Source organism: Miniopterus schreibersii (assembly GCF_964146895.1).
Source record: "Miniopterus schreibersii genome assembly, chromosome: 10".
In the NCBI taxonomy this organism is placed as follows: domain Eukaryota; kingdom Metazoa; phylum Chordata; class Mammalia; order Chiroptera; family Miniopteridae; genus Miniopterus; species Miniopterus schreibersii.
Genome location: NC_138110.1, coordinates 60,419,023 through 60,443,704, shown reverse-complemented (window position 1 = coordinate 60,443,704; position 24,682 = coordinate 60,419,023). Strand labels below are relative to the sequence as shown.

The 24,682-nt window shown below is 46.0% G+C and overlaps 1 protein-coding gene and 1 long non-coding RNA gene across 8 annotated transcripts in view; one reads left to right on the top strand and one right to left on the bottom strand.

Annotated features, from left to right (window-relative positions):
* Positions 1 to 21,430: 21,430 nt before the first annotated feature.
* LOC308562615 lies at positions 21,431 to 22,406 on the bottom strand. The gene is made up of 2 exons (XR_013999638.1): positions 22,331 to 22,406; positions 21,431 to 21,751 (listed from the first exon to the last, which is right to left on the bottom strand). It is a non-coding gene; the product is annotated as an uncharacterized lncRNA (long non-coding RNA).
* Positions 22,407 to 22,513: 107 nt separating this feature from the next.
* RALY (RALY heterogeneous nuclear ribonucleoprotein) overlaps positions 22,514 to 24,682 on the top strand; it is a 125,543-nt gene continuing 123,374 nt past the window's right edge. For 5 of the 7 annotated variants that reach the window (XR_013999636.1, XM_081148931.1, XM_081148930.1 and 2 more), the window contains exon 1: positions 22,514 to 22,984. The gene's annotated coding sequence lies outside the window, so the exon portion shown is untranslated. The remainder of the gene's footprint in view (positions 22,985 to 24,682) is intronic. The other 2 variants (XM_081148934.1, XM_081148929.1) reach the window with 2 other exon arrangements.

The window sequence follows — 24,682 nt, the reverse complement described above, 5'->3', positions numbered from 1 at the left end:
TTGAATGAAGGAATCTGGTCTTATCAATGAGAATTTTCCAAACTTTTTCCCTTCTGCCCGTGACCCTGGGCATGTTATTTTGCCAACATCAGCAGAGCTGAATGTTAAGCTGAAGGATTAAGATCAGACCCTAAAAAATAAGGCCTAGGGCCCGGCCAGGCATGGCTCAGCAGTTGAGCGTCAACCTAGGATCCAGGAGATCGAGGTTCAATTCCCAGTCAGGGCACATGCCTGGGTTGCGGGCTCACAGCCGATCAATGACGAGACTCTCATCATTGATGTTTCAACTTTCTCTCTCCCTCTCCCTTTCTCTCTCTAAACTCAATAAGGATATATTTAAAATAATAATAAGGTCTAGGAGTCTGAAGTCTTTTGGGAAAATGAGAGTATGATCACTACTACATTTCTAAAATCCAAACACACAATTGTTTAACACTTTCCATAGAAAGTCCTTAGACTTTTTAGCATTCAAACAGCATTTGGGGGTGGGTGGGTATGTACCTATCCCCTGCAGGGGAGAGGGGGTGGAATAGAACCAATGGGCAGGGTCTGGGGTCAGAGGGAAGGAGGGGGCAGTTGGCTTCTGGAGGCTAGAGGGGTTCTCATAGGGTGCCACCGCCCAGACGAGGTATGTCCCAGGTGATGGGAAAGATCTCAAAAGCAGCGTCCATCCCTTGGGTCAGGGATAGCATATTTAAATGATAATGATGGCGACCAGGGTAATAGTCATAACATCTCCAGTTTACAGATGAGAAAACTTCACCACTCTCGGCAGGGCTGTCAGGTCCAAGGACTAAAATTAGACTGTAAGACATGAGCCAATGGTCAGAAAGGAGGATAATGGAGAACACATTAGGAAACAGAGTCCTGACTGGGCCAAGGTGACCTGCTTGGGGACCCAGGCTGTGAACACTTTGGGGGGGGTAAGAAGGCAGCTTAGAGGTGGGACTGGCTTTGGGAAAGGGCTGGTTCTGGTGGCCTGAGGCCCAATAGAACTGAACAGGAATATTCTTCCAGTGGTTTCCATTCTTCATCACCCAGCACTGCCTGTTCCCACCAGGCTTGACACTCCCCTGATGGATCTAAATTGCTACTCTCAAAACTGCAGAACTAGGGCTGGTTCTCCCTCTCTTCTGTCCACTCACCTTCAAGAATTTAATAAGCTTGTCTAGGTTAAAATGTTTTATTCAAGCTCAATGCTGGTGGTATCACTGAGGAAGTAAATCCTAAACTAATAGAAGTTGAGTGTAATGTAAAATAACAATTAATCTCTTGCAGAGAGTAAGAAAAATTAACAAACCGTTGCTCAAATATTTATTAGCAGGAAGGACTAGACGGATATCCTTATTCTATGACTGGGGGCTATTGAAACTCAAGGAATTGTCTGGTCCTAAACGGGAAAATCGGGCTCAGAAGTAATTCCAGGGAGTGAGAGGACCAGAGCCATCCCTGGAGGGTGGGGAGTGAGGAGATCTATGGCTTCCTAGGCAGATCAGAATGGGGGGCAAGGTCTCCAGATGCTTCTCCCTTTTCCCCTGAAAGCAGATTATGGATGATCATCCTGACATGACTGTCACCGGCTCACCTCTGTGACACATTTGTGTGCATGTGGGGGGAGGGGGGCTTCCTGCCCCTCCCCCAGCCAGAGGCTCAGTCCTGAACCTGAGCTCACATTGACCTTCCTACCATTTCCTTGCCTCTGTGTTCCCCCTTCTACCCCGTCTTGTTGAAAGCCTTGGCAGTTCTTGACTACTACGGACTTCTTTCGACAAGTGCTAGAACTCTCCAACAGGCACCACCAACCACCTGTCTTGTCCCATCAGTCCCCCATCGAAGAGCTAGATAGAGGTAACTTTACAGGCTGGCACCCGGGAAAAAAGAGCCCAGACTTTTTCTTTTCCTGTGGAAAATTGCCTCCAGAGATGGTCACCAGCAATGTCTCCCAACCCTGACATGCATGCTGCTCTTCCTGTCAAGAGGTGGTGCCATTTCTCCTCCCTGGGATCTGGCCTGGCCTTGTGACTTGGCTTTGACCTGCTGCTGTGCCAATTCTAGGCCTCGCCCTTAAGGAACCTGGGAGTTTCTGCTCGTTTGGAGACTGAGCCACTGAGAAAGAAGTCCAACTAACCTGCTGGAGAGTGAGGCCCAACCAGCCCCCAGCTGTTCGTCGCCCTGGCTGCCATCTTGAATGTTCCAACCCCAGGTGAGCCAGCTGCTGAATGCTTACGTGACCCCAGCAAATATCCCATGGAAAGCTGCCCAGCTACCATCCTTTGGAATTGTAAGAAATAATCCATGTTTTAAGCCCCTAAGATTTAGAGTGGCTTGTGAGATAGTGATAGATAATGGAGGCACCAACCCTTCTAGGACTGGAGTCTGGCTTCCCCCTGCCGTTTTGGATGTTGCAGACTATACTCTGCCAACTTCAGGACTGCTGATTGATACATGCATCGGGCCTCCGAATGCTGGCTGTCTGCCAGAGCTGCTCTGCTACCCATCAAACTTCAAGCCCAAGTGCATCACTTATTCAACAAACACTGATTTGTACCTACTACTTGAACCAAGTCCTGTTTGGCCACTGAGGACTCAGAGACATACTTTCAGCCTCCAAAGAGTTCACAGGCCAAAGGAGAGACAGGCAGGAAAGTAACCTGCTAAAATTCAGTGTGCAAAGTACAGTGTGAAGCAGTAGTAGGACATAGTACCATGAAAGGTGGAGGGGAGCAGTTATGCCCAGGTAGACATTATGGGTAGGAGTTTCTGAGTGATCAGTGGAGAGTTCTGTAGGAAGCTCATTTCCAGGTCATCATGATTCTGTGCTGTCCCTTATGGCCCTTCTCAATGCCACTGCCTGTCCCACCACCCCTGGGTCACCCACACCTCATCCTGCAGGCTCTGCCCTCACTAGGGCTAGGCTCTAGGGTGGGTTGGGAGGAACCAGAGACAGGAGCTCAGTCACAAGGCAGGTGAAGTGATTAAAGTGACAGAATCATGGCAGAAGGGGGCAGAGGCTGTGCCTAGGATGGAGAGCCTAGGATTCAGAGGTGCTAGGCAGCCAGCCCAAAGTTCATTGATTCCCAATCTAGTGCTCATTCCCCTGCAGGGCAATGAAGTATAATTCTGAAGTGAAAAATACACAGGAGTGTGTGGAGGCAGGTACAAGCATGTTCTTGGCAGCTTTGTGATGTTAAGAAGTTGGAAAGAATTTAAATGTCTACCAATAGGAAAGTATGTAACTTAGCCTTACAGTGGAATACTATAGAGGAGCTAAAAGGAATGAACTCAGCTATATGTAATAACATGGATAAGTTTTGTGAATATGTTGTTGCATAAAAAAGTTTCATATTGTATACACTGTAAAAAAAACACCCATTTATTCACTCAAACTACATAAAACACTTACACATTTTCTATGGGTCTCTATAAAATATACAAGTGTATTTTTAAAAGGTCTGGAAGGCACCTGCCAAATTCAATATTGGGAAAGGTGATGCTAACTAGAAAGGTGGGCAAAGAAGACTTATGCTTTATTTATAATGTTCTATTTTTTAAAAAGCAATGACTTGATTAGAACTGATATAATTAAATACTAATTAAAAATAGAAAATAATGGCCCAGGCTGGTGTGGCTCAGTTGGCTGGAGCATCATCCTGTGTACCGAGGGGTTGCAAGTTCGATTCCCAGTCAGGGCACATGCCTGAGTTGCAGGTTCAATCCCTGGCCAGGCACGTTCAGGAGGAGGCCAATCGATGTTTCTCTCTCACATCGATGTTTCTCTCTCCCTCTCTCTTCCTCTCTTTCTGAAATCAGTGAAAACATATTGTCTGGTGAGGATTTAAAAAAAAAAAAATAATGAATTAAGGATCTGATTCATGGGCATTGTTACTCTCCCAAAATAATCAACTCAAACTTGTACGCTCCAACCCCTCTCAGGAGCTGAGGTTTTGCTAGTGGTGCTCCTTCTTCTGTGTGATTCTGAGTGGTGGGAGGGGATGAAGATGTACTGAACCCCCACTGTCCAGCATGCCCTGTGTGGGCACATGGCTGATATTGCGTCACTAAATCGTCACAGCAATCCTGCGGGGTGGGTATGACTCCCCCTACATACTGATGAGGCATGAGAGGCTCAGAGAAGTCAAATAAGCAGCTCAGGTTCACACAGCGTACAAGTGGAAGGATTTGAACCCAAGTCTGTTGTATTCCTAAAGTCATATTCTCTCTTCTGTACCCAGGAGCAAGATGAAGACAGGTGTGGAGTCACCAGGGAGCTTTCAAAGCATACAGGTGCCCAGACCCACCCTCAGAGATTCCCATGTAATTGGTCTGGGGTGGGGTCTGGGCTATTTTTTTTTTTTTTTTGAGAGGTGACTCTATGCTCTGCCAGACTCGAGGACATTACCTTAAGCTTATTCATTTTCTCATTCCCAACCCATTCCCCCTGGACCAGCCATCCTGGGGTGACCCTTCAACTGTGCCTTGCGTCACTGACATGCTGTCCTTTCAGACAATGACTCTGTGAGAAGTAAATGTTTATTAAACTTTGCAATGCATTTTTTGAAAGGTGGCTCACAAAGCCAGTGTCAAATTTTGGTTCCTATTTTCTCATTGTCTTTTATTAGGGAATGTGAGACATGCTCTTCAAGAAAAACCCCGTGTCCTCACTTTGCTGTCTCTTTTCAGCTGAACAAAAGTGCCAATAGTTATTTGGCTAACGATGATCTCTGCCTCCTCAGGGGAGACCTTGGGAGTCTCATATTTTAAATAGTTTTCTCCTTATAACCAGTGGAGTCTTTATTAAGGCGTGAGGCATGAAAGGAACCCACATGGAAGGAGGCTAGAAAGAAATTGTTTTCACTGAGAACTCTAGTCCTGGGTTGGGTCCCTCATGATGCACCTCTTTGGGTTTCTCACTGTCTCCACTCTCCCCACCCTTCACCCAAGAGCTCTGTCCAGAAACTAATGAGGTATAAACAAATGCCTGGAATACATGGAATAAACCTCGATGTTTTCTGTTATTTAATATTTATGGAATGGAATGAAATAGTGGATGCAGTGAGGTATAAACAGGTCCCTAGATGAATGGGGCTGTTCTCTATTTCAGGCAATTTGGAATCTATTGGAAGGGAGTGGAGCAATGCCATGCAACCAGTAGGTAATTGCTCTGGCAGCACCGTGATATGCAATGAATGCACTGTGGCCTCACGCATTTCTAATTTGTCCCCACCCAGTGCCTGGCACTTAGCAGGTACTCAGTAAATGTGTCAGGTTGAACTGTGAATCTGGCTTCCACACATAGCTGGCTCCCACTTAGTACTTCCCGGAGACCCAGGCAAGTGGGGTTCCCAGGCTCATGCCTCAAGGGCCCCACGGAGTGCCTTCCTCAAAGGAAGTCCCTTTCTGGTGTCTGGACCAGATGGGGCTAGTGATGCTATTCAAGTCTGGTGCCCTAAGCCCAAAACCAGTCCTGTGTTGAGTCCTGGTTGCCAGAAACATCTACCTCAAAATTTTCTAAGAGCTCCTCTGGGGCTAGGAGTGGCTAGGGCTGGCAGTGTCATCTGAGTGGGGCCCCTGAGCCTAGGGGATAATTTGGGTTTAGGACATCAATAAAGTTCCAATGCCACGTTACAGAGAACTACGGTCTGGTCAGTCAGCTATAGCCATCGCTTCTCACTGCCACACGGTGTAGCTATTGAAGACTGGTTTTGTGCATTCCCTTGGATGCTTGTCCATTGCTGTTGGATGTCCTTGTTTCCTGATGTGAATCTCTCCCATTCCTGTGACCTTGGGTAGGGCATGTCACCTCCTTGACCCTGGGTTTTCACATCTGTTCTTGGGGATAGTGCCAGCCATATACAGTAACTATGAAGAGTGAGATAAGGTACAATCCAGTATTTTAGTTGGGCCTGCCAGCCCCTTGAGCTTCGCCCAGGATGAGTTCAAATCTTCCACTTGTCCTTCTATGCAAATTAATGCTTGTTAAGGGCTTAGAACAGTACCTGTTAGAAAGTGCTAGTGAGCCCGGCTGGGCGTGGCTCAGCGGTTGAGCATCGACCTGGGATCCAGGCGTTCGGGGTTTGAATCCAGGTCAGGGCACATGCCTGGGTTGCAGGCTCAATCCCCATTCGGGGGCGTGCAGGAGGCAGCCGACCAATGACTCTCTCTCATCATTGATGTTTCTCTTTCTCTCTCCCCCTCTCCCTTCCTCTCTCTGAAATCAATAAAGATATATATTTTTTAAAAAGTGCTATGTAAAGACTCTAATAGATACAGTAGAAATTATATAGTTTCCATTTTTAGATACTACGTATTATTTTAGGTTTACCCTCCTCACTTCCTTTCTCCATGGACCTGGACCAGGGAAAGAGAGTCACAGCTGAATGGGAAGAGAAACCGAAGAAGTTAATTCCCAAAGATCCAGGTTCTGATGATTAAAAGGCAATTTATGCAGAATTTTCAACTGTAATTTTGACAATAAGTAATTTTCGATTTACAATGTTGAAGTGAGGACAGAACCCCCACGTGAAATCTACATCTGAATAAGTGTTGACGGCTTTTCCTTAGAAGAAAGAGAATCAGGCTCTTAGTAGAGCAAAGGGAACCTGAAATCCTTACACAATTATTAGAAAGAGAGAACTCCGAGTTTGGCAATGTGGCCTACCAAGTTTATGTAGACCCTCGTTTCAACTACATGTGTAGAGAAATGCTGGATAAAAGTCTTAAAACATATCTTTTAAATACATAGTTGAGCTTAAAAGGAGAAAAGGGAAATCCCCCAAGTGCCTGAAAATCAGAGTGATCTTAAAGCAAGAACAGTACACTATCCGCTACTGTTGCAGCAGCTCCTGGGGTACATCTGTGCACTTCAGAGACTAGGGACAGAGGTTTTCATATCCAGACAGGTCAGGAGATGTGGCCTTGGGGTCCTGTGAAAAAGTAATCCAGAACTAAGACCCATTCAAATCGAAGCTGGAACCTGGAAAGACTCCCCTCCCTGTGAAAGGGGATCAGAAGTCCTCCAGCCCAGAATCAGACTCAACAGGCTTGGGGACAGGGCAGTTGACTAGGCCAGGAATCCAGACACATGGAGCAGGGCACAGCCCATTTGTCAGTGTGCGGGCTCAATCAGGGAAAAATTGATGCTGTGTCTCAGAGTACAAGACTAAATCAGCATAGTGAGAATGGCCATTTATTGTGCACCTACTATGTTCCACACACTGTGCTAAGCACTTTACATTTAATTCTCTGAACACTGATTGAGATAGGTACTACTGATTTGTCCACCGGGAGGCTGAGCTTATAGAGGTAGTTCCCTACTGGCTCCACCCTTGGGAAGGCAGGCTCTCATGGAATAGTCAAGAGGGGCATTCTGGAGATAATTTCTCAGCCCAGTTGTTTTTAAACTGTGCCTGGTGGAAATTCAGGGGCTGCACTAGGTAGTAAGGGGAAGATTCACTCTGTGAGGCTTTGTCTCGCCCACCCTCCTTTCAACCAGAGCAGCTCCACCAATTCTTTTCCATATTGTGCTTCTCCTTCATGATATTTGCTTCACCAAAAGGGTTCTGTAGCAAAATATAATAAAAAATAAACTACAATGAAGTAAAGAAAAAATAAATAAAATGTGAATCCAAAAAGTGACAATTAGATGAGATGTCTAATTCCTGTCACACAGCTGTCCCTTTCCCTCACAGCAGCCCATGATGCTAATTATGTTGTTAGTCCTGTCTCGTCACCACTGGACCGTATATAGGCTTGCAGGGGGTTTGTTCTCCGTGGTTCCCCCGGCATCTGGCCCAGAGGAGATCCTCACCAAATGTGGAAGAAGGAATCATGCCAAGATTTCTACTCCCCTGGCAAACCCAAGGTGCTGCCTGGTAGAGACTTAAAAGGGGGGTTCTGTCTACAAGGTGTGGGCTGCTTGTCATCCCTGGGTGCCTCTCCCATAGCAAAAAGGATAAGGGTCCCTTTCCTGTTCATTTTATTTACCTAAAAGGGAAAACAGGCTCTGCCTCTGGAAAACCCTCAATTGCGGCTTTATAAAGAGGCTCCACATGCAGAAAAGGGGAGAAATTAATTGGTCTTCCAGGGAACAGCTGAATGAGGGCTGGTAATTGAATTTCACAATGGATGCCTCCCTCTGGGTGGCCTGCATGTGACCTGGAATGCATATTTGAAGTTTTTCTCATATAAATGGTTTGGGCTCCTCAAGGTTTATATTTTTTGGTGGGCATTACTCATTTACACTTTCATCTTGGAGAAGATGAAGGGAAATTTACATCATCTTACAAATTCTAAAATGATAGAAGGGAAAGAAAAAAAGGGGTCGGGGAGCCTGTCTTCATCTTGAGATGCATTTGGCAAATCCTTTGCAAAGGTTAGAAGAGCCAATTCTGAGAATAAATTATTACTCAGATGCAAGCTGCCTCCGAGTGATGCTGCAGACCCAGCTGGTAGGTACCAGAGCTAGGGGGCTTTGTTCCAAAATAAATGATGAAGGTGAGACCAGGGGAGGCAAGGGACACACCAGGTCATGATAACTTGAACTTGTAGACATATACTAAGATGCCCCACTGATGATTTCACTAGCATAGTGACCTGGTGAAGACTTAATTTGTGTGTTTTCTATCTCAACAAAACAGTTACCAGCAAATCATCTTGTTCTTGGGAAGGGCATGCAATGACACCCCTAACCACTGCCACCACCAGGGAAGATATCAGACATTTTGGTTTCTAAAGTCTAGGTCAGCACTAGAAAGAGAGCATATATTTCTAGAAATATATAAATAGAAATATCATGAGCCACAAATGCAAACCACATATGTAATTTAAAATTTTCTAATAGTCACATAAAAATACAAAGTAACAGGTGATGTTAATTTCATAATATATTTTATTTAACCCCACATATCAAAAGTATCATTTCAACATCTTATCAATATAAACATTATTAATGGGAAGTGACTGCAGATGGGTACAGGGTTTCTTTTTGGCCTGATGAAAATGGGAATTTGTTGTGATGGTTGCACAATTTCATAAATATACTAAAACCCATGAAATTATACACTTTATTTATTTATTTATTTATTTATTTATTTATTTATTTATTTATTTTTTAAACATATCTTTATTGATTTCAGAGAGAGGAAAGGAGAGGGAGAGAGAGAGATAGAAACATCAATGATGAGAGAGTCGTTGATCTGCTGCCTCCTGAATGCCCCCGACTGGGGATCGATCCCGCAACCCGGGCATGTGTCCTGACTGGGAATCAAATCCCGATCGCCTGGATCCTAGGTCATCGCTCAACTGCTGAGCCACGCCCAGGCGGGCTGTACACTTTAAACGGTAAATCTTATGGTATGTGAATTATAGCTTAATAAAAAAATACATGCATTGAAAGAAATCCATGAGACTTAGAACACAGTAAAATTGATTAAAAACTTGTAAGTTATAAAATAACCTTGTAGCTCTGGCCTGTGTGGCTCAGTTGGTTGGGTGTCGTCCCGTGCACTGAAAGGTTGCTGGTGATTCCCAGTCAGGGGACATCCCTGGTAGGGGGCATGCAGGAGGCAGCTGATTGATGTTCCACTCTCACAACAATGTTTCTCTCTTCTCCCTTCCTCTCACTCTAAAAATAAACAAACTACCCTTAAAAAACAACTATGAATATTGTTTAAAAAATAACTTTGTAAAAAATGTAAAAATAAATTGTAAAAAAATGTAAACATAATAAAAATAAAAACTGGGAGTAAAAGAGAAGAGGTAAAGAGTTCTAGTGTCATCATTTTTCAAAGTGGGGAGATAGACAAAATTAAAACATATAATTTAAAATAAGGAGGTGTGCAGGAGGCAGCCAATCAATGTTTCTCTCACATTCTCCCCTCCCCCTTCCTCTCTCTCAAATCAATAAAAACATATTTAAAAAAAGAATAAAAGAGAATCCATAGAAGTTGCTCTCTAGAGTTGAGGAACCATTTACAACTGTTTCAAATAGAGCCTTATAAGTTGCAAGTCCACCGTCACATACATTATTTAATCTCTTAAAACAGTTCTGTAGGGGAGGCAATGATTATAATCCATACTTTATGAGTGAGAAATCTTGAGGTTCAGGGGAGTTCAACAACTTCAGATCACACAGCTAGTATGCTGGCTAATGGCCAACTCTGTCTATAAAACAATGGTGTCCAAAACAGGAATCAAGGTGAGGCATGGTTCCATTTAGAGTTTTTAGAAAGAACATTTAGCCAGAGGTACAGTAGATGAGAATGAATTAGGCATGGGTCTGGAGCATAGCACCAGGGAGGTCAGGGAACTCCCAGGAGCTCTCTTATTGTGAGTCTTCTCTTCATTCTTAACTCGCCCACTGCGCCCCTGGTTTTCGTTTTTAGATCTGTCTGTTTCATCAACCAATGCCCACAATTCAGTCATTTCCAGAAATTTTCCTTTAGAAGCGTGTGAGATTATACATAGATTAGGGGAAACTATTCCTATCTAGCCTGATCATAGACACTGGAAAATTAGCAAAGTGAGAAGTTTTTTCACCGCTCATTTAATTTATGAGACCAACTTGCCATTGGTATCAGTGTCTGTAACAATTATACACGTAATCCAGATGTACCCTCAAGTCTCTCACTGTGGGTGATCTCAGTAAGATTGACTTGGATTCCAGGTCCATGGTCTATAGGTCCACAGAGCTCTCTCCAAGAGTCTAGGGACCCCAGGGGGCTCACATGCTCAGTAACATTTGCCTCTGGGGGCCTGGTTCTGGCATGAATCTCTGTGACCCAGATGTGAAACTCAGGCACACACACAAACAAATAACCACTCATCACAAAAAGCATTCATGGGTATAATTAGATTTTTTTTTCTCGGTAAAAAATTTTAAATACAGAAAATAACAGAGCATAGTCTAACAAACACCCATGCCCTCTCTCAGAATTTAATCTTATCATTTAATAGTATTTGCTCCAATTTTTTTGTTGTTATTGTTAATCCTTACTTGAGGATATTTTTTCCATTGCTTTTTTAGAGAGAGTGGAAGTGGGGTGGGGTGGAAGGAGGGAGGGATGGAGGGAGGGAGGGAAGGAGAGAGAGAGAGAGAGAGAGAGAGAGAGAGAGAAATATCAATGTGAGAGACACATCAATTGGTTACCTTCCGCATGAGCCCTGATTAGGGCCAGGATCAAACCTGCAGCCCAAGTACATGCCTTTGAAAGGACTCAAACCCGTGACCCCTCGATACACAGGCTGATGCCCTATAAACACTGAGCCACACCAGCCAGGGTTTAATCTAATAGGGTTAAAAGTCAGATCTTGTATGTACACCTCCCTTCCCAAAGGAAACCACCATCAGGAATTTGGTATTTGTCCTTTCAAATCATGTGTTTATACTTTTACTGTATATAATGTACCCACAAATGCTTATAACACTGTTTTATGTGGTATTTTAAAATGCACAAAAATGGTATCATACTTTATTTTCCACAACTTGCTTTTTTATGCAATGTGTTTTTGAAATCTACCTTTGATTATGTATGTATAAATGTATATGTATGTGTATATATACACATACACATCTAGGTCATTTATATTAACTGTTATATAGTATTTCATTATATGAATATTTATAAATTCATCTACCTAAATAGCTCTACTTGAGACAATTAAAGTTTTTCCAAACTTCCCATATTACAGACAATGCTGCAAAGAGCAAACACTCTTATATGTATTTCTTGGTGCACATGTGCAAGAGTTTCTGTAAAAACCCAGAAATGGAATTGTAGGGTCAAAGGGCATGCACATGTTGTACTTCACTAAATAAATACTAACAAATTGCTGTCCAAAGTGGATGTGCCAGTTTACACTTCCACTAGCAAAGCAGAAGGGTTCCCATTTTGTAAGATTTTAGAAGACTGAATGGGTGCCGATAAACAGAGAGGTGGATACATCAGAGAAATGCAGAGAAGTTCAAAATAACTATTAGGCTCATCTTTGCTTAAATGTCCTTCTGCCACTCCTCCTCCACTCATACAGACTCACACCTTCTGGGGTGTTTCAGCTGGGGCCTCAACCATCTTGTGCCCAGTCACTTATCAACTTTCTCCTTCTTATCTACATTTTACGCGGCCACCCCCTCATCTTTCTACCTCCTTCACAGGGGCAGATATAAATTCCTCCTATTTTTTCATGGAAAACTGCCTAATCAGTCATCCCTTGTGGTGTTTGGGGCCTGATGCTCTTGCTTCCACAGTATTACTTTGTTGTTGTTATTGTTTTATTTTATTTTTTTAAATCCTCACCCGAGGATATTTTTTCCATTGCTTTTCAGAGAGTGGAAGGGAGAAAGAGGGAAAAAAATACATAGATGTGAGAGAGACACATCGACTGGTTGCCTCCTGCATGTGCCCAGGCTGGGGCTGGGGATTGAGCCTGCAACCAAGGTACATGCCCTTGACCGTAATCAAACCCAGGACCCTTCAGTCCACAGGCTGATGCTCTAAGCACTGAGCCAAACCGGCTAGGGCTCTTTTTCTTTTTTTAGGAGTCTTCACTATTTTATTTTATTTATTTTATTTTATATTGTATTTTATTTGTTTACTTCTTTAATCCTCACACAAGGATATTTTTTCCATTGAATTTTAGAGAGAGTGGGAGGAAGACAGGAGGGGGAGAGGGAAACATTGACATGAGAGAAACACATCGATTGGTTGCCTCCCACACATGCCCTGTCCAGGGCCAGGGATAGAACCTGCAGCCGAGGTACATGCCCTTCACTGGGAATCGAACCCTGGACCCTTCAGTCCACAGGCCGACGCTCTACCCACTGAGCCAAACTTGCCATGGCTCCACAGTTTTACTTTCTTTTATTCTTGTCAAGGTGGTTTCTCAAATACAGTTTCCTCTTGAATCATTTAGGAATTGCTATATAACAAACCCACCCAAAACTTAACTGGCTTAAAACAATACTATTTATTAGCTCACAATTCTCTGGCTCAGCAATTTGGTCTGAGCTCAGCTAAGTGGTATGTCTGGTCCTGGCTAAGTTCATGCATGCATTGTGGTCAGCCAGGTGCTCTGCTTCTGGGGGTTGGTAGGCTGCTGGTTGGGGAACAGCGATGTCTTGACCATATGTCTTTATGCTCCAGGCAGGCTAGCTTGGACTTGTTCTCATGGTGGTGGCAGGGCTCCAAGAGTAAGAGCAGAAGCATGCTACACTTCTCAAGGCTCAGGCTCAGAACTGGTACAGTATCACTTCTGCCTCATTGTGTTAACCAAAGAAAATCACAAGGCCAGCTTAGATTCAAGGAGTAGAGAAAAAGTCGTCTCCTTCTCTTGATTGGAGAAGCTGCAGCGTCACGTTTCAATGGGTGTGGATATAAGAGGGGTAAGTGGAGGACAGCAGGCTTGGATTCTTTGGAAAGTGGATTCTGAAGGTTAGCAGGCAGGAAGTTATTAAGGGAGTACTCCTGGGATCAACACCTGTGGAAGAGAAAGGAAGGAACAGAAGGGAAAAGAGGGAGAAGTCTAAATTATGGTGTCAGAACAAAGGCTTCTACTGACCCCATGGGAAACTGAAATTTGTTTTCAAAGTTGTCCGGAGTTGGGGCAAGAGGACTAGGCCTTTATGCTTCCAAGTTGATCAATCATTGTATGGCAAGCTGCCTCAAAAAAGCAGCAGTGAAGGAAATCCCCCAAAAAGCCTTGCATCTAGGGGCATTTGCCAACAGTATTCCTAGCAACTGGTGGAGTGAGTCCTTCATTCCTCAAGGGTGGTGGTGGTGGGCTATCTGTATAGAATAGAATACCAGAGTCCATAACACTGCCACATCTCCCTGAGAACTGTGATCTATTTTTTTGGTTTGTTTGTCGCTTGCTATATATGTATGCATTAATTATTTGTGATCACTTATTAACTGTGTTGCCTAAACTATGCATAGATTTTATACTGGATCGCAATGCTAAATGTCACTCCTTTGAGCTCAGTCTTCATAGTTTCATTGCTCAGTTATTTAGGTCATCCAATCAAAACGTTAAAGAATGAGAAGAAACTTTGCTTTTTCCCTCAGAAATCTAGGCAAGAACAATTTCAAACCATGCTGGCAATGGAGTCACAAAAGGAAATTAAGGTAGAGACATGATGTTGTCCTTTGCAGTAGGAGAGATCTGGGTCATGGAGAAACGCCTACTCAAAGGGGCGTGTGGGAAGCCAGGATGGGTGTTTAGCTGGAGGATCACATTGTGAGGTAAAGAAACAGCCCATCGGTGCAGCTCTTGAGATCTGGCAAACGTTTTATGACTCAAAAAGACAAGTTGTTGGTATGGCAAACTTCCAGAGGAGTCACCAAATCAGAATTGGGGAGCTGGATGGAGAACTGTTTCTACCTGTAGCAAAGGAGAATCCCTACGGCCACATAGAAAAAAGGAGGAAATTACAAGTCAGCAGAAAGGCCTGAGAGAACCACAAATTATCATGGCCCCCCAATTTAAAGTGGAGAGACCAGTTCAGAGTGATTGATAGAACTGAGATCACACCATGGGATGTAGGCTATTCTAGAGCTCTACAGACCTACTCTTCACCCTTCTCCACCTGGGGATGCTGTGTCATAGAGGCTCACAGCTATGAAATATGTCAACAGGATCCTTTATTCTCTAGCTTCTAGCTGGATTTGCCCAGTGGGAGACATCAGCAGGTGACTAGAGAAATGAGAGTATTTCTTCTCCCCAGCTCTCTCTACACTGGGGCCATGAACTGGAATCATTCTAGAGGACCCTCTTTCCACATTCCCATATGCATTCCCTTTCCTTGCCCCTTCAGGCCTGGAGTAATAATACCTCTCCAACTGTTGCAAACTATGGAGTGCTTCCCATTCCTTACTGGTTTCCCTTAATTCTTCTTGCACCTTTATAAATTCTTCCTTTATTAAATGCTCCTTCATTCCTCCACTTGAGTGTGTCATCCCTTTCCTAATGCACCCCTGAATAATATATCACTTGAGTTAGCTAGCTTAAAAGTTTTCATGGATATCTGTCCATTTTGGCTGCCCAGACACAGAAACCCATACTTATGTCTGGAGAAATTTCCACCACGTGAATCTTCCTGGGAAGTAGAGCTCAGTTCCCAATGTAGAACGTAGAAGTGCTAGCTACTTGCTTTCCCAGCCTCCCTTGCAGCTAGGCTTTGGGCATGACCTGGGCTCAGTCAGAGAATTACACTGGACTTTGAATGAGAAGCCAGTGACATGAAGACATAGGGACCGAGGAGAGGTCAAATCTGGTGGTGGCAGCCATAGAAGCAATATCCTGTATCTGGCGCAGCCCAAGCAACAAGGCCAGTGGCAGTCCCTAGTGTCCAGGTGTGAATCATTAGCAGGGTCAGAGAGGCAAGCTAAAGGGTCTGGTACTTTGTGGTGGGGACAGCAATGTTCTCACCAGACTAGCCCCATGCTTCTGCCAGTTTGGCAGCCAAGTCTGGTTCTCCAGACTTCCCAACAATTCAAAAGCTCCCCAGTATCTTTTCCACTGATTCCTCTTCTGTTTAAATCTACCAGAGTTAGTTTCTGCTGCTTGCATTTATGAATCCCAACTGGTAGTTGTTTCCTTGGAGTCCAAGTGTGGAGTGCATCTAGACCTCACAAGGAATCAGAAAACAGCCAGGGGCCAAGGCAACCACTTCTTGCCTCCCACTCTCTCTGTGCATCGGCCATGTCCTTCTTCAGCTATAACTTTGTTTTAATTCATGGGAAATCAGTATAGCCTGTTGGTTGGAGAGCGCCCACTACCGTACAGCTTGCAAACTGTGAGGCTTTGGTCAGGTTACTGCACCTCTTTCCTCATCTATACACTGATCATAGCAGGGTCTTCTTGCTTTGAGGACTAAATAAGATAATGCATGTAAAACCATTACCATGCTTCTTGGCTCACGGTAACCATCAATAATTGTTGCTATCGTTATCTTCATCAGCAACATTATTTTCATTATCATGATTCGAGGGCCTAATGGAGACTAATTAGAGCAGATGTGTGTGTTTTTTATTTCAGAGAGAGGAAGGGAGTGGGGGAGAGAGAGATAGAAACATCAATGATGAGAGAGTCATTGATCGACTGCCTCCTGCACACCCCCCACTGGGGATCAAGTCCGCAACCGGGCATGTGCCCTGACCGGGAATCAAACCGTGATCTCCTGGATCCTAGTCGATGCTCAACCGCTGAGCCACGCCCAGCTGGGCTAGAGCAGATGTCTTTAAACTCAAGTGTGTACAGGAGCCAGGCAGGTAACAGGAATAAGTGGGAGTAGAGCCATGTGTAAGAATGCACTGGGACAGGATGGAGACTATGGAATATGGAAGAGCGTGTGCCTCTCTCGAGAGAATAGCCACATCTCACAGCCTTCCTTTATTGCCGAGCCTGGTGATGCCAGACTTCTACTACTTCAAGAGAAGCCAGAAATCCAGATTTTTATAGAAATCTCATGTTTTTCTAATATCAAAAATCTAAAAAAATACACACCAAACAAATACCTCCCAGGGCCATGATGGGCTGCAGTTGCCAGTTTATGTGTTCTGAATGTGAATCTCTGGGTTCAGTTGAAATTCTCAGGGAGAATCCAGCTGGGTTTGGTTTATCCACTGAATCAATCAGCTATGGCTGTGGTACACTGCCCACCCAGCAGGGAATGTAGTGAAGACTCTCTGAGAAGCAGATGTGGGCAAGAATGTCATGATAGGCACAATTCATAGAAGGCAAGGACTGAGGAGGTTCACCAAGAGTGGCTTCTCTGTGGATAGCAGGGGCTCAGAAAGCAAATGTATCAGGAATGCAATAAGCCCCAATAACTGCAAACTTAAGGTAAGGGCTTATTTTTCTTATATAACAATGTGTCTGGTACCAAAGCTCAGGTATAGCCACGATTCCAGAATTCTTCCATCTTTTTACACCTCCAATCTAGCACGTCAGCTTTTGTTTTCATGCTTGTTATCTCATGGTTGCAAGATGGCTGCAGCTGTGATCATCATGACTATGTTCCAGGAAGGGAGAAAAGGAATTGAGAAGTGATAGTCCTAGAATCCCCCAAATACTTCTTCCATCTTATTGGCCAGAGCTGGTTCACACACCCATACCTAGCCACAAGGAAATTGGGAAGCTATTTTCAGCTTGGTACATTGCAGCCCTAAACAATATCAGGGTTTTGCTCACTGGAAACAAGAATAGACCTGTGGTAGGCAATGAGCAGCCTCTACGCATCTCTGAATAGGTACTATGTGCCATGGTGTCCCCAATGCTTACCCTGGCTAAGCATTGGGGACACTAGGTGGCTAAGCATTGGGGACAACAGGCTGAAAGCCACAACTTGCACAGCAGAAAGATACAGAGGTGGTTGTGAAACCCAGTGCAGCTGGGCCTGGTTCCAAAGTGAGAAAATCAGCCTCTGGTTCTTTACAGCTCCTCTAGGTCACCCATCCTTCCTGATCCCTCCTGCTGTCAGTCTGGCCCCACCATGGTGGGAAGAATGTGTGATTAATCAGAGTAGCAGTTTCAGGAGGCACCCAAGAGATGTTCCAGAGAGAAATATGTAACCGACACATCTGGTTTATAATGTATATTAATCCCTGACATGTAATTTGAGTAATATATATAAAGCAAAAAGCCCAAGTGCTGATTTAGGAGCCTTATTATTACCCTGTCAGCAGAATTCATGTTCTATTTGCACTCTGCTCCAGGGTTCAGCACCTCGTCTAGGGCAGCAGGAAGGAGAAGGCTTTCTGATGGGTGCCAGCTGATGGTGGAGGCCCTGCTGATGGGGATGGGGCATCAGTCAAGTGCTTGGAGACTCTAGTAGGGTTGGCAGGAACTCATCTTGGCAAAGAGGACTGTGGAACTAGACCAAGTTCCAGTTTGGCCTAGGGGCAGATCCATCCCCAACCCTCAAAGGAAGAAGTCTAGAAAACTGTAGGCTTTGGAGTTCAAAGCCTGCTCTGTCATTTTCTCACCATATGACTTCGGACAAGTTGCTTCAGGTCTCTGAGCCTCAGTTTTCCCATCTGTAAATGGGGATCATAATAGTATCCATCTAATAGATGTGTTGTGAGGCTTAAATAAAAATAAAAAACAATAATTACAAAAAACTAACCAGGAACTGAGGATTTACTATGGGCGAGTAGTATTCCAAGTGTTTTACACGGATTATCTCATTGAATCCTCAGAGCAACCTCATGAGGTAGATACTATTATGACTCCCAATTTACAATTGCAGAAAATGAGGCACAGAGAAGTTAAGTAACTTGCTCAAAGTTACACAGCTAGTAACTGCAGAATATGTCCTCTGAGATGCTTCAACAGACTGCTATATTTTATAGGAAGCATTTAGTAAAACGTAATTCTCCAGATGATCAATGTCTAGTAGAATTTCCTGTGATGGTAGAAATGTTTTATAATTCTGTGCTGTCCAATTCAGTAGCCAACTAGCCACAGATGGATATTGATCATTTGAAATGTGGCTAGCTTGACTAAGAATCTGTATTTTTATTTTTTTAAAAATGTCCTTATTGATTTCAGAGAGAGATAGGGAGAGGGAGACAGAAACATCGATGATGAGAGTCATTGATCGGCTGCCTCCTGCACACCCCCCACTGGGGATCGAGCCCACAACGTGGGCATGTGCCCTGACCAGGAACTGAATCTCAATCTCCTGGATCATAGGTCGATGCTCAACTACTGAGCCATGCTGGCCAGGCAAGGATCTGAATTTTAATTTAATTACTGTGGCTTGTGGCTACTGTATTGGACATGCAGTTCTAAGCTCCACCATCCACTCTCACCCCTCCTAGAAGGAGTTAGTCCCTTTATATTTGTTGGCTGAGACATTTGGGAGATCAGTGGTCTGCCTGGGGCATGTATGGGAGGCAACCAATTGATGAGAGAGAAGTAGTAGTAGTAGTAGTAGTAGTAGTAGTAGTAGTAGTAGTAAGCAGGGGATATGTGCATTCCTAGGAGTTCCCAGAAGGTATTTCTTATAGGCTCAAAACCAGCTATTGGCAGTCATCCCTATGTGGCCCCTCTTTTCTTGTCCCAGCTTCTACCTGTGAATATCTATTGCCTGGGAGGCCACTTGAAGGCTCCTCAACTTTTCCATTGCTGGAGATATCTGTATCAATCAATGATTCTTTGTTGGAAGTGACAGAAACCCAATTCTCACTAGTTAGCAAGAGAAGGGGATTTATTGGTTCACATAACCAAACCATGGAAGCACAGGGTGGAGCTGACTGGATTTTGATATCCAAATGTCATCAGGCTCTTCTCTCTGCTGCACTAACCACTGAGCCGGGCAATAAAAACATATTAAAAAAACAACACCTTTATTGCTAAAAATGCTAGCCATCATCTAAGCCTTTAGTGAGCTGTAGTTATTTCACTGGTAGAGGATCCTGCCTCATTGCTGATGAAAACACTTCTGTGAAGTGCAATAAAATGAGGTATGCCTGTACTTCTCTAAGTGAGACCATTTTAAACTGGAAGAGACTAAGTTACTGTTAATAACTAGGTTTATATTTCTCTCAATAATAGATGGGGGGGCACAAGAAAAAAATGTCAGTTATAAAAAATAAACCTATACTTTTTTTGTGCCTATGAGCTGTGGAGGGTAGATTTCAATCCTATCACAAATATAATCTCCACGAAGACAGGGCCTTTACCAGTTTTGATCATTGCTATATTTGTAGTTCACAGCACTATGCTGGGCACAGAAAGATGCTGAATAAATATTTGTTGCATGAATGTATGCTCCGTATTTTCCTACTAGTGGCCCTTTCCCTTCCCAGTTCCAAACCATTTAATTTCAATTAGTTTATGGTAGCTTCACTCAAAGCTGGGCAGGAGTGGTTATTTTCTCTTGGACAATTAAGTGCTTTAGTAGAGAGCCAGGGTGTGAGGGGCTGCTCTCTGTGCCCCACGCAAGCCCTGCTGGACTCATAGAGAATGGTGAGGCTGTCAGAACACTGGCTGCTAACTGAAGGGCTGCAAGCATCCCCTTAATTTAATGCCCTCTTAATTGGTATAATGGCTGGGTTGTCCCTCACTGCCACTTGACTTGTTGCTGTCTCCCAGGCTCATTATGATCAGGGATGAACAGTGCTCCTCCAACTCCTTATGTCCCCACAATCATGGAATGGAGCTGGATCCTAGGCTCAGCAATGCCCTTTTCTAGTTGGACGAACTTGGGTGAGTTGTGTTCCCTCTCTGAGCCTCAGATTCTTCATCTGGATGGTGCAGCAGCCTTGAGGATGTCTCTAGGCTTTTCTCTCTGCATAGCCCCTCCTCATGGTAAAAACGTATGTGACTCTTCAACTTGCAGGCCACATACCTCTTTACCCACAGGGATTCCCTTAATGATGTGGGTCTGGAGTCAGCCAGACCTGGGTCCAAATCCTGCATTCAAATTCATCACCTCTTCCTGGCTGTGTGGCTTCAGACAAGTCACTTAACAGTTGTGAGCTGCACTTTGTTCTAATTAAACACCCCCCCCCCCCACACACACACACATCCCCAGATGCCAGGCACTGTTCTAAGACTGCTGAGTTTGAATCATGGATTTGCTGCTTGTTAACTGTATGACGCTGGGCAAGTCACTTCTCTGATGTTCAGTTCCCTCATTCTGTTAAGTGGGAGTAATAACAGTATTTTCTTCCAGGGTTTCTGGAAGGAGTAAATGAATTAATATATGTGAAGCACTTGGAACTGTGCCAGGAACATAGCAGATGCCAATAAATGTTGGCTCTTATTATGGCTACTCATCTCATTGAAACTTTACAACCTACTCTGGGAGGAAGTCTGACTTTCCCCACTTCTAAATTGAGGGTACTAATACCCACAGCACAGGGTAGTTATGATTGTGACAATTAATATAGACAGAATAACAATAGCTAATATTTATTGAGTACTACAGTGAACCAGATATTATGCTGTATGAATCAGAAATATGCTTGACAGCAAGAAGCAAAAATCAAAAGTAACAGCGGCACAAATATATGGAACTTTATCTCACATAAGAAGCCTGGAAGAATCAGGCTTTCTTTCTGTTGCACCATTCTGATCAAGTCAATACAGTGTTTGTTCTCAAGATTTCAAGATGGCTGCTGTGCCTCTGTGCATCACATCTCTGTTCCAGGCAGAACACAAGGGTAAGTGCAAAAGGCTGACAAATGCCAGTAGAGCCTGTCTCTTTAAAAACTTTTTTGGTTAAGTAACTAACCAACTTCCACTTGCATATGATTGACCAGAACTCTGTCACCTGCTAGGGAGCCTAGGAAATCAAGCCAGCCTTCAAGGCAAGGGAGGCGGTGTGCAGGGAAAACCTCTTCCAGGAGGTGATATTTAGGCAGAGACCTGAGGCATAAGGAACCAGAAGTTAGAAGAGGTGGGGGAGGAACGACGCTGGCGTTGGTCTTAGTGTCACCATCTCTTTAATACGGTTTATTTTCCTTTCGAAGCGAGACACGGAGGTCAACAAAAAACACACGTGGAGCTATAACTGCTGTTGTGGCAGAGCCAAGGTTCAATTCAAGCTTTGCCAGGCTCTCGGGAATCGGGACTCTTTGGCAGGTTCTGGTGGAAGCCAGGTGAAAATCCATTCACGATATCACACGTTGGACGACGCATGGAGAATTTGGAAAATTCCCAGCCTTCAGGGAAGTCTATAGCTGAGGACTGAAGGGCAACAGTCCTCGTGTGCTCTTGAAAGACGCCTCTGTCTGTGTCGTGGAGGCTGGAAGTGGAGGTGAGGGTTTCCGACAGGAGAAATATCCAGGACGGAGGACCACCACCCAGATCAAGTTATAAAACATTTCCTGCACGCCAGAAGGCTAAAGGTACTTGATTTAACCTATATTTGGGGGTGGGGGCGGCACCTCCTCCCATACGCACTCTCTCGGCGGCCTCTCCGCCCAATCCCAGCCTAGGCAGCGAGGAGCGAACCTTTCGAAGGCTAAGCACCTGGTTCCTCGAAAGTCAAACAACTTCGCGCTCCTCGGTACCGGGTCTCTCCCGCCTCCCCAGGGCACCGCCCGCCGCGGATTAGTTTGGGCCCCCCCTCCAGGCCCCGCCCACCCAGCGCCGCCCCCGCGATCCTCCTCTGAGTTACGCCTCCTTACGGCGCCTCCCCTGAGCGGCCACTTTGGGGCTCCTGGCTCCCTTTCGGGCTCGCCTCGCGTCTCGCTTCAACCTTTCCTCCTTTCTGGGCTTCCTTTTAGCCCAGCCTCACCCGAGCTTCCCTCCACCTTTGCCTCTCCCTCTGGGCACGGCCTCCTTTTATCTCCACCCACAGCCCCTTCTTTCACATACTGACCTGGCCCCCAGCTCTGCGAGGCCTCCACCGTCATCCATACTTGCCTCGTGCGCTCCGTCCTGGCACCGTCACCCTCTCGGTCCCCGCCCACCTCCGGCTCCACACTGGCTAGCGAGCCTCTCCTCCCGCCCTCAGCCCCTCCTCCCTGTTGGGCCCGCCCCGGCCCCTCCTTCCTCCTCTCCCAGCCTGGGAGGACCTTTCCAAAGCTGAGTTGGGGCGGTGGCGAGAGCTCGAGCGCCGGGGAAGCCGGGCTGTGTCAGGGCGGGGCTGCGGGCTCCGGGAGTTGGTGTCACCTTGTCCTTCCCCCGAGACAGAGGAGGAGGGGAGGGAGAGCCGGGGGCCAGGGCTGGAGCGGCTGGCGGGGCCGAGTCGAGGGAGGCCGCTCCTGGCTCCCCCACCCCCGCGCGCCTAGGTGGTACCGGCCGGGGGAAGGACTCGCGGCTGCGGGGCCCGCGCCGCTGTCAGTGCGGCTGGGCGCGCGAGTGGTGCGGGCGCTGGGCGGGCAGGTCTGAGGGAAGCGGCGGGGGCGCCTCCCGCGCGAGTGCTCAGCTCCTCACGCCGCGGCCGGGCCCGCCTTCTTCCTCCCCGCCGCCCCCGAGTGCGGCGGCACCGCCTTCTTCCGCGCCTCGCGGCTGCCTCCAGACCTCGGCACGGGTGAGTGGGAGCTGAGGGCGTCTCCTCAGGGGTGTCCGGGGCGGGTGTTCCTTGTTCCTTTTCGGTCGCCCACTTCTTCGCGCGGGCCGCTGCCTATATTTAGAAACTATTTTTTCTGTCGTTCTGGGAGTCCCGTGAGCCAGAGTAACTCCTTGTCCCTGCCCCAGAACCTACCCCAACCCGGGCCCGCCGCCCTGGGTCGCCGGCCCGGCCCATCCACGCCCGCTCCGGGCCGCCCTGGCGTTCCCCGGCCGCTTCCTTCCCGCGGGCCCGGCCTGGGTCGGGAGTTGGCGAGGTGGGCCGGCGCCCGCTAGGAAGTTGGAGTCTTTTGTGCTCGCGCCCCGCCCCGCAAGGGGAGGAGGGGGAATTGGAGGCCGCGCGGGGGAGGCCCCCGGCGGGCCCGGCCCGGCCCCGGGCTTCTTTAGGCGTTCCCTCCCGGGCTGGGTCTGCGGGCTCCCGCAGGCGCGCACAACTGGTCCTGCCTCCGTCCCCACAAGCCTGGGCGCCTTCTCGGCCCCCACTTATGCGGGTCCTGGGCTCGTTGCACACCTTGTTCCTCGAGAGGATCAACCACCGGTCCTCAAGCCGGGTCTGTGATCCGCACCTAACGCCGCCCCCTTCGCAGGCGAGCCTCAGTTTGCCCCTCCGAGAAATGGAGGAAAGAAAGTCGCCTCGAAGGTGTTTGTAGGCTCCGGGAGGGAAACTAGTATGTGAGAGAAATGTTTAATACCAACAGGTAATATTTAATGGACTTGACTCAGGAACTTCACAAGTCTTATTTAATGCTCATGGCGGCCTTCTGGGGTTATCCCCAATACACACGCAGAAATCAAGGCGTAGAGAGGTTAAATAATTTGCTTCAAAACAGTTAATAGCCACGTAAGTGTAAAGCCGTGGTGCTAGTACCTGTTGTTTATTAGTGTGAGCCTCTGCAGTCTCTTTGTGCAGAGGGTATTTGACTTAACCTTTGGGTCACGCCCTTAAACACATAACTCCGTTCTCCCTGGATCCTGGGCCAGTGTCCACTATGCTACCGATGGAACCCCATTTTGGGGCTACTGAAAGTCCAAGGGAAACGGAAGTGGCTATGAAATTTTTCCCTAGTAGTGCCCATTAGAAGTTGATGGATGCGGAAGACTTCAGATTTGAAGCACACTGAAGTTCCATGGGTTTTTGGCTCAAGGAAAGCTTAAGTCATTATGAACAGTGAGGTCCATCCTTTATTTATGGCATGTTCATCCCCCCAAACCTTGCATGTTCTCTGTGGCGTGTAGATGTATAGCTCCTGGGGGGCCAGGAAGTGGCTAAAGTCAACTACTTCAGCTCCCTGCCTTCAAATAGGGTTTTGTTTCTTCTATTTTCAGATAAGCCCCAGAGGGGTAAAAGTGAACTAAAATTAACTTTGGCAAGTGTTCCAGTTTTTCAGTGTGTTTGATCCTGGTGTTGGGAGTGTCTAAAAATCAGGTGGGGCAGTTCCTAGGCCAGGTCTTGAGGAGTCTCTTGATGTTTGCATTAGTTCTTTGGAGCCTGGAGGTTTGCTGTGCTCACCCTTTCCAATATTCTGGATTTAGGAGTTGTGGTGTGTAGGAGCTGGAAGGGGTCTTATAGATCATCTGGTACAACTTTTTAATCTGTTCCCCCTCCCTTTTAACTGAACTTCGGAAAGGGAAAGTAAATCTAAATTCACAGACTGCCTTA